The sequence below is a fragment of the Balaenoptera acutorostrata genome, unplaced genomic scaffold (genome assembly GCF_949987535.1).
Source record: "Balaenoptera acutorostrata unplaced genomic scaffold, mBalAcu1.1 scaffold_351, whole genome shotgun sequence".
Taxonomy (NCBI): Eukaryota; Metazoa; Chordata; class Mammalia; order Artiodactyla; family Balaenopteridae; genus Balaenoptera; species Balaenoptera acutorostrata.
Genome location: NW_026646023.1, coordinates 13,838 through 22,500, shown reverse-complemented (window position 1 = coordinate 22,500; position 8,663 = coordinate 13,838). Strand labels below are relative to the sequence as shown.

The 8,663-nt window shown below is 43.6% G+C and overlaps 1 long non-coding RNA gene across 2 annotated transcripts in view; it reads left to right on the top strand.

Annotated features, from left to right (window-relative positions):
• LOC103006156 (uncharacterized) overlaps positions 1-3,353 on the top strand; it is an 18,778-nt gene extending 15,425 nt beyond the window's left edge. For both annotated transcript variants that reach the window (XR_009006877.1, XR_009006876.1), the window contains one exon: positions 3,094-3,353. This is a non-coding gene — a long non-coding RNA (uncharacterized LOC103006156). The remainder of the gene's footprint in view (positions 1-3,093) is intronic.
• The last annotated feature ends 5,310 nt before the right edge of the window (positions 3,354-8,663 follow it).

The following is an 8,663-nucleotide window of genomic DNA, read 5'->3' as shown; positions in this document are numbered from 1 at the left end:
GTGTTGGGTCTTCGTTTTTGTGCGAGGGCTTTCTCCAGTTGCGGCAAGTGGGGGCCACTCTTCATCGCGGTGCGTGGGCCTCTCACTATCGTGGCCTCCTTGTTGCGGAGCACAGGCTCCAGACACGCAGGCTCAGTAGTTGTGGCTCACGGGCCCAGCTGCTCCACGGCATGTGGGATCTTCCCAGACCAGGGCTCGAACCCGTGTGCACTGCATTGGCAGGCGGATTCTCAACCACTGCCCCACCAGGGAAGCCCCACACTTATTTTTAGGTTGATTCCTAGGTATTTTGGAATGTAGGGTTCATGCCCTCCTGGGTTGGCTGTGCAGCTCCCAGGCAGGCTCAGGTGAACAGGTGTGGTCACTGCTGTGCAGGGCCTCCTGGCTCCCCACCTCATTAAATCTTGATCTGAGGCACCATTTTTCAAGACCTATGGTTGAAAGTCCTAGTGTAATTCCAAACTCATTTGTCATTTGCACTATAAAAGAAAATAATATATATGATTATAAGTGCAGAACAGACATTTGGAAAGGAGGGCGACATCTTGGAAAGCATAATTAAGGTGTAAACAACAGTGATTATTTGTTTCATGGTTTATATGAACAGTGTGAAAATGTATCAGTAGATGGCACTGTTTCTTAACAGAAAAAGAAAGCCCTAAACTGGTGAAATAGGTTTGAGTAAACTATTTTTTTGTTAAATCGGAATTAAGAATAAGATAAATAAAACTAAAGAAAGTTCTGCAGAATCCCCTGTGATCTACTTCTCTGGTGAGCTTAATTAAAGTCAATGAAGACGCTTAAAGCTCTTTCACCCCCTCATTTGTGGTGGGCTGTTGCTCTAATTGTGTCTTTTCCCAGGCCAGGAGGAGTAAGTGACAGCGTATTGTGCAGTTGGTGTGGCCAGAATAAGATCACCCAGACGGAAGTGCCGCGTGCCTTGCTGTGTGTGGCCCTGTGTTCTGCACAGAAGGCAATGCCGGTTTTCGTTTTCAGAACGATCTGTGTGGAAGACAGCATGAAACATGAAAGGAATAAAACCCAAGCCTCCCATCTCTGTGTTTTCTGTGCAGCAGAGTGGAAGATCTGGTTGCAAACCCTGCCTCTGCCACGTACTAGCTATTTGACCTTAGCAAACCATTTAATCGCTCTGACCTCAGTTTCATTACCTGAAAAACGGAGGTAATACCTACACGACACAGGGTGTTGTGAGGAGTAAATGAGGCAACATCTGTAGAGCACTTAGCCTGGCACCAGAGGGTGACAGTGTGCTATTGGGATTAGTCCGTGCTCTTTGGAGCTTTGAAAGTGGCACAGAAAGTAGACCTCGTGGGATGTCAGTGATAACTGTCGTGTGCCCGGGTGACAAACATCATCGAACCTGGCTACTTGCCTCGCTCTCAGGTTTGAGCTCTGCAACCCAGGCGAATGACCTTAAGCAGTAGAACCCAAACCTGTTTGCTTCCTGGTTCCCCTGAGGAGCTTCCAGAAAGCAGCAATGCCTCGGCCCTAGAGATTCTGATTTAACTGGTCTAGGGCGGGTCAGGTCTGAGGACACTTTAGTGGGCAGCTGCGTTGAGATGCCGGTTTACAGTGAGCCATCTTTACGTGGTGTCACCTACAGAGGGTCTCAGGCCTGGGGTGTGGCCGCAGGTTCGTATGTGAGTATCCGGGAAGTGTCGGAGCCATTCCTCTCCTCCCGGGCGCTGTGCAGTCCGCTCAGGTAGCTGGCTCACAGGCATCTTTGACAGCTGGTTCTGACTGGGCAGAGGGGCAGTTAAGATATAAGGGGCATGTTTCCCCCTCAGATGTACTCCCAGAAATAGAGAAATAAAGCTCCGTGAGCGAATCATAGAGAACATACTGAGGTATTGTATTTTTTCTCACCTTTTTCTTATCTTTGTGCTTCTGTGCATATGTATGTCTGTGTGCATACCTTCCTGCTTTCTTTCTGTCACGTGTGTTTGTTCTGTTTCTTTCTATCTGCCTCTCTCTGTGTGTCTCTGCTCTGTACCTGTCTGCATCTGTTTGTCTCTCTCTTGATTCCTCTGTTGGGGCAGGGCCTGATTTATGCACCCCGCGGTTACCAAGTATATTAGGGTTCTGCAGAGAAACAGAACCATTGGAAGATGATGTATGATTATATACATATAGTTATATATGTATGTCATATAATGACATACATATATAAAGAGATTTATTATGAGGGATTGGCACACACGATGATGGAAGCTGACAGGTCCCAAGATCTGCAGAGGCAAGCCTGAGACCCAGGAGTGCCGATGGTGTGAGTTTCACTTTCAGTCCACGTCCAAAGTCAGGAGAAGACTAATGTCCCAGTTTGAAGATAGTCAGGGAGAGAGATATTCTACCTTACTCAACCTTTCTGTTCTATTCAAGCCTTCAACAGATTAGATGGGACCCACTCACACTGCAGAGGGCAATCTGCTTTAGTCAGTCTACTGATTCAAATGTTAATCTCACCCAGAAACAGATACACCTAGAAAAATGTTTGACCAAATATATGGACACCCCATGTCCTGGTCAAGTTGACACATAAAATTAACTGTCATATCATAGAAGTCTGTATGTCCACCATCCTAGAATTTCTGGGTCAGAAAAGTCTTAAACCAGATGACTAAGGGTCAAATCAGGCATGTCTTGTTGGTCTCCCACCCTCATGCCTATGTTACATCCAATGATAATACACCCAGGAAGCTTCACTCTGTATGTTACCTACGTGACCACTTTTTCTAGGTCATGACGAGGTATGAGGTCACTGAACATGAGACCCCTTTTCTATCTATTCTAATAGAGTATAACAGAACTAGGTTAAACATGGTTTATTTACATCACTGAGAAAATCTAAACACATTTCCTACTTGCACTGGCGATATTACTCAACTGAAAGAATTCAGCAGTTTGACTATGCAACTGCCTGAACTCACTTCTTGATTAACATCTCTGGAAAAAAAAGAGTTTCAGTCACTCACACCCTGTTTGCCAGGGTGAACCCCAGGGCGTTTTAGTTGTCCATCAGGAAAGAAGGTTTTCCCCAAACTCACTGTCTCCCATCCTGACTTCTTTTTTTAGGTTATCTCATGCTCCTTCCTCACTGGAATTTTGCCTGACATCCCCAAACATCTAAATGCTTTATCAACCAGAACATATACCCCTGGGCTGCTCCAGATGTAAACTGTCTTGTGGAAATAGCCTCGGAGTTTGAAAATGTCGATACAGGTTTGTCAGTATATAAATTTTATGACGTTTAAAACAGAACTTTTAAAAAAAGGTTTTAAAGCAAACTGTTCTATCCAATGGGAATAAAACAAAAGGCAGGTCCATAACTATATAATAGAAATATAATACCCTGAGCTAAAGACTATGTAATTATGCCAGTGTTTTATATTCTTTTCTGAAAATCTTTGGGACAAATTATTACAATTTTCTTGTTTTATGTGGAACATTAAAATATTTCCAACAGTGCTGTGTTTTGGAAAGTGTAAGGAAAAAAGCAGTTTCAAATATTAAAAATTGAAAACAATAAATGATCATTTCTGTGCTCTTGCCGGAGGCTAGAGGCAGAGGTGAGGCTCTGGCACAGAGAAGGCTGAAAGAGATGCAAGTGTAAGAACTGGTGGTGGAGGAAGCAGAGAGGGCGAGGCGTGGACCCTAGGAACCTCTCGAGGCTTCTTCCCTCAGGATCCTCTTGGCAATACTGGTCAGCGCTTAAACCATCCTAGAAAGCGACCGTGTGCCTCCAATCTCTAGGAGCAACTTCAGAATCATTCCGGGCCATTTCCAGTCAATCTGGCAGTATATCCAGGTCTGCGATGGGAACTGGGATGAACCGGGGCCATTAATTCTGCTGGAGTTCTTAAAGCCTCCCAATCAATTTAGGGGCAGATTCTTTTTGCCCTGCAAAGGAATCCAGCTTTTAAAATAAAAGTTGAACCAAGAGGCAAGGATGGTCCAGTAACATTCTGTGTTTTGGGGCTGGCTGAGCACAAGTCAGGAATTTGGTTAGTGGCACCAAGGAAATAGATGAGAAGGAAAACCAAAGACTGTGTCATGGAGAAACGACTGATTTGCTCTGAGGAAACCTGTGTAGGAGGCCTCTAGGGCTAACCTGCTTTTTGAAGCTACTGAGTGTCAAAAATAAGTGGAGCCTGGTCCGTGGTTGAGATCACTTCCAAGTGCTTCTAACCTCTGTGAAGCAGCGTCTCACAGTCGTGGCATCTATGGCTTGGCTTCAACAGGGGCACACACAGCACCTCCTGCACTTTTCTCTGCCAGTTTCAAAACCAGAGTATATAGGTGCAAATACTTATTTCTGAGAACTGGAGGAAGCCTAGTGATTTGCGTGGTAAGAGATCCACAGAGTTATCTTGCCACACGGCAACTGCTGACTGGTGTCTTTCTCTTCATTGAACTATAAACTCCTTGCAAGCAGAGTAGCAAAGACTTTCTCCTTGACCTGACTTTAGTCAGGGTCCTCTGAGCCCTCTTCTTGACTAGATCCTGATTTGGATGCTGTCCTTAGCCCACTTAGTCCAATTTAAGCAAAAATCCTGCTGGGTCAGTTTATCAAAAAAATCCCCTACCCTTGATATCTAATCAAATCCCTCACCCTCAATATCTTATCACCCTTGTCTGCCTTCAGCAAGAATACTGTTGAGTTGGTCTAGCAAGAATTCTCCTTATCTCTACTGTTTCCTCTTAGTAATTTTTCATCCACTGAAAAATTATCAATATCTTATCACCCTTGTCTGCCTTCAGCAAGAATACTGTTTACTTGGTCTAGCAAGAATTCTCCTTATTCCTACTGTTTCCTCCTAGTAATTTTTCATCCACCTTAGTAATTTTTCATCCACTGACCTTCACCGTGCTCTTTGGCTGTAAACCCCCCCTTGTCCTTGTTGTATTCAGGGTTGAGCCTGACCTCTCTCCCTTATTGCACCCTCCCCCCGCCACCCCAAATTGTGGTAGTCCCTTGAATAAAGTCTTCCTTACTGTCTTAACAGGTGTCAGAATACTTTTTTTTCTGCAGCTCGACTTTGCATCTCTAGGATCAAACACAGGACATGGATCATAATGGGTGCTCAATAATTTTTGAAGGGACAAAGGAATGAATGAAAGAAGTAGGTAGCTTGGTTTAGCATTGCAAGCAGGGGCTTTGAAGACCACAGACCTGTGTTCAAATTCGTGTTCTGATATTTCCCAGCTATGAGGTCATGGATAAACTATTGAACTTTCTTATGTTCAGCTTCCTCAGCTGTAAGAATGAAGAAAATAGAACCTATTTTATAGAGTTGTTCTGAGGAGCAAATGTGATAATGTGAAATGTTGGGTACTTGGTTTTTGATCAATAATGATTGTCATTGTTATTGTTATTAGTAACAGTGATGGCAAAATGACCACCCAGCCTGGGGCATGTAGGGAAGGTGTAATTCTCCATTTTTTCCAAGGATTTCCCATTTTGTTATAGATGAAATTGTGTCCCCCTCCCTGCCCCCCCGCCCAATTCATCTGTTGAAGTCTTCACTTACAATGTGACTATATTTGGAGATAGGGCCTTTAAGGAAGTAATTAAGGTTAAATGAGGTCATAAGGATTGGGGGCTGATCTGATAGGAATGATGTCCTTATAAGAAGAGAAAGAGACATCAGAGCTCTCTCTCCCTCAGCGTGCACAGAGGAAAGACCATGTGTAGATATAGCGAGAAGGTAGCTATCTACAAGCCAAGAAGAGAGGTCTCACCAGAAACCTTCACACCTTGATCTTGGACTACCAGCTTCCAGAACTGCGAGAAAACAAATTTCTGTTGTTTAAGCCAACCAAGTCTGGTATTTTCTTATGGCAACCAGAGCCAACTAGTGAATATTCCAAGGCCCACTGCTGACACTTAGCTCCTCACTATGTAAACAGCCCCCTTTACCCCCTCACGTTGTCATTTCTCCATCCATCATTGCATTCTTTACTTACTCAATCTGATTTTTATCAATTCCATCTAAGCCTTTGTACCCTTTTCCAGAATTTGGCTCTTCAAAGACTATTATTATCTTCTCATCAAAGTTATCTTTCAAATGAAAATTGATATCCAAAATTTTGAGTTCATAATTTTGTGTGACCGAAGTGCTAATTAATTTTGTAAACAAGACTTGAGATGATTGGACAAAATTACAGAGAATTAATGCAGGTTGGGAAGGCTTCATGGAGGAGCTATATCGTGTGTTAAGAAGGGAGAGGAGTTTCGTTATTTTGGCCAAAGAGAAGGTGGAAGCCTGCATTTTTTGAGGCACTGAGCCCATGAATGCTTGTGATTCAACTTTTCAAAGAGCAGTTCCCTTTCCTTGACACCCTCTGGGGGAGGAGTTGTTCCAGTTACTTATTGCCTAACAAACCACCGCAAGTTTAATGGCTTCAAATACTGATTATTTATCTTGCCCGTGAACCTGAAGCCTGGCCAGGGCTTGGCAGGGGCAGCGCGTCTCTGCGATGAGATCTGGGGCAGGTCTACTGCGGGCTGCAGGAGCCACTTCCAGAGTGTCTCATTCACGTGACTGGAAGCCCGGTTGCTCAGCTAGACTCGGGGGCAGCTGCTTGGGCTTCCTCACAGAATGGTAGCTGGATTCCAAGAAGGAGGTCTTAAGAGACGGGAAGGAAGTAGAAGCTGCCAGCTGGTAAGGACTGGTCTTGGGAACTGGCATGGTGTCACTTTTGCCTTAATGTATTGGTCGCGTTGTCATGGAGCCCAGATTCTGGAGGAGGGGCCCTAGACCTCTCCCCCTAACGGGAGGCCTGTCAGAGAAGTTTGGGTCCACGTTTTAAAGTGGCACAGCAGCTTGTATATATCAGGGGCTCTCAAATCCTGGCTGTATTTTAGAAACATTTTGAAGTTAAAAATAAAATACCAGTGCTTGTGACCACCTCAAGGGATTTTGGTTTATTAATTGGGCTAGGGGAGGCCTGGGAATCTATATTAAGCAAAATTCGAGGTGACTCTGACATGCAACTTTGGTCTGTGGGCCAAAGTTCCTGTGTGCAAGGATTGGCAAAAATGAGCCTTGAGTCAAAGGGCGAGAATGAGACTCCTCTGGCCATCCGGAGCCTGATGCAAGATGACACAGCTCAAGAAGTTTGCCCAAGAGTTATCCCAACACCACTGCCTACAAGATAAATTGCTTCCAAATGAGTATGGGGAAAATCTTTCAATTAAAAGGACCTGCCATCATCATACATGTTTTTTCTCATTTCACATTTTCCCTGAAGATTGTAAATATTACTGAAAAAATCAACAATGCTGCCATGTTGCCATGATCTAATTTGTCTTTTCTGATTGTGTGAAGCGTGGGTAAGCATCTGGCATCACATTTCCAGACCACAGAGAACGAGCGATGTTAAACATTTATAGTGTACTTAATCATCTGTCAGAAATGTACAAAAGCATAATGTCTCATTAATAATTATTAAATCATTGAGTCACACAGAAGATGTTCCCCTCTTTCCTTACATAATGACCAGTAACCACTAAAACACAGGCCATTTGTGAGGCATGACCAGCATATCTGATAGTGGAAATCTGCTTGAGGAAATTAATAAAAAATCTTATTAAGAGATAGACTTTTAGAAAGGAAGAAAACATGCATATGGATGCTGTAATATTCAGCCAGGGCAAATAGATGCTCCCTCCCTGTTTAGAGTCAGGTTAAAATTCAGTCAGGTAATTGCTAGGAGTGAAGAGATGTGGAAGGAAATGATCTTATTTGCTTTCTGAGGTTAGATAACTCATTTCAAAATGCCCAGCTTTGGGCTTTTATTCATAAGTATGTGTATCATTTTATGAATAAAAGAGATACATATTTTGATTTGGAATGAGGCTGGGCTGGAAGGTGTAATTTTTCAGGACTTGGTTTTTATTTCTGATGCTGTTCATAAGGATTTTTTATTTTATAGGAACTTTTAATATCAGGCAATGTCATTTTAGCAACATATAATGCAAGAATTGAATTACATCTGTTGTAGATTCCACCCCCCTTCTCCCAATATTCAGCCCAGAGTATTTAAAGATTTAGCCTTTAAAAAATTTGCAAGCTATATTTTTCTTTACAGCAGCTGATATGATCAACTCTTCTTTTTTTTTTTTTTTAAATTAATTAATTAATTAATTAATTATTTTTGGCTGTGTTGGGTCTTCGTTTCTGTGCGAGGGCTTTCTCTAGTTGCGGCAAGCGGGGGCCACTCTTCATCACGGTGTGCGGGCCTCTCACTGTCGCGGCCTCTCTTGTTGCAGAGCACAGGCTCCAGACGCGCAGGCTCAGTAGTTGTGGCGCACGGGCCCATCCGCTCCGCGGCATGTGGGATCTTCCCAGACCAGGGCTCGAACCCGTGTCCCCTGCATTGGCAGGCGGATTCTCAACCACTGCGCCACCAGGGAAGCCCTGATCCACTCTTCTTATTTTTCATTTTCAACCTTAAACTTTCTTCATTCTGAGTAAAAGTGAAGCTTCCTAATCTATACATGTGACAATTGCATGATGTGGTCAACCAAGGTGGTGGTTCAAGGTTGTGTGGAGTTGTTATGGGTATCGCATGCTGTCTGTTTTGGCCTGATGTGGCATTCTGTGCTACCAATATTCCTTCAGTCAAACTTTTGGAGTCTT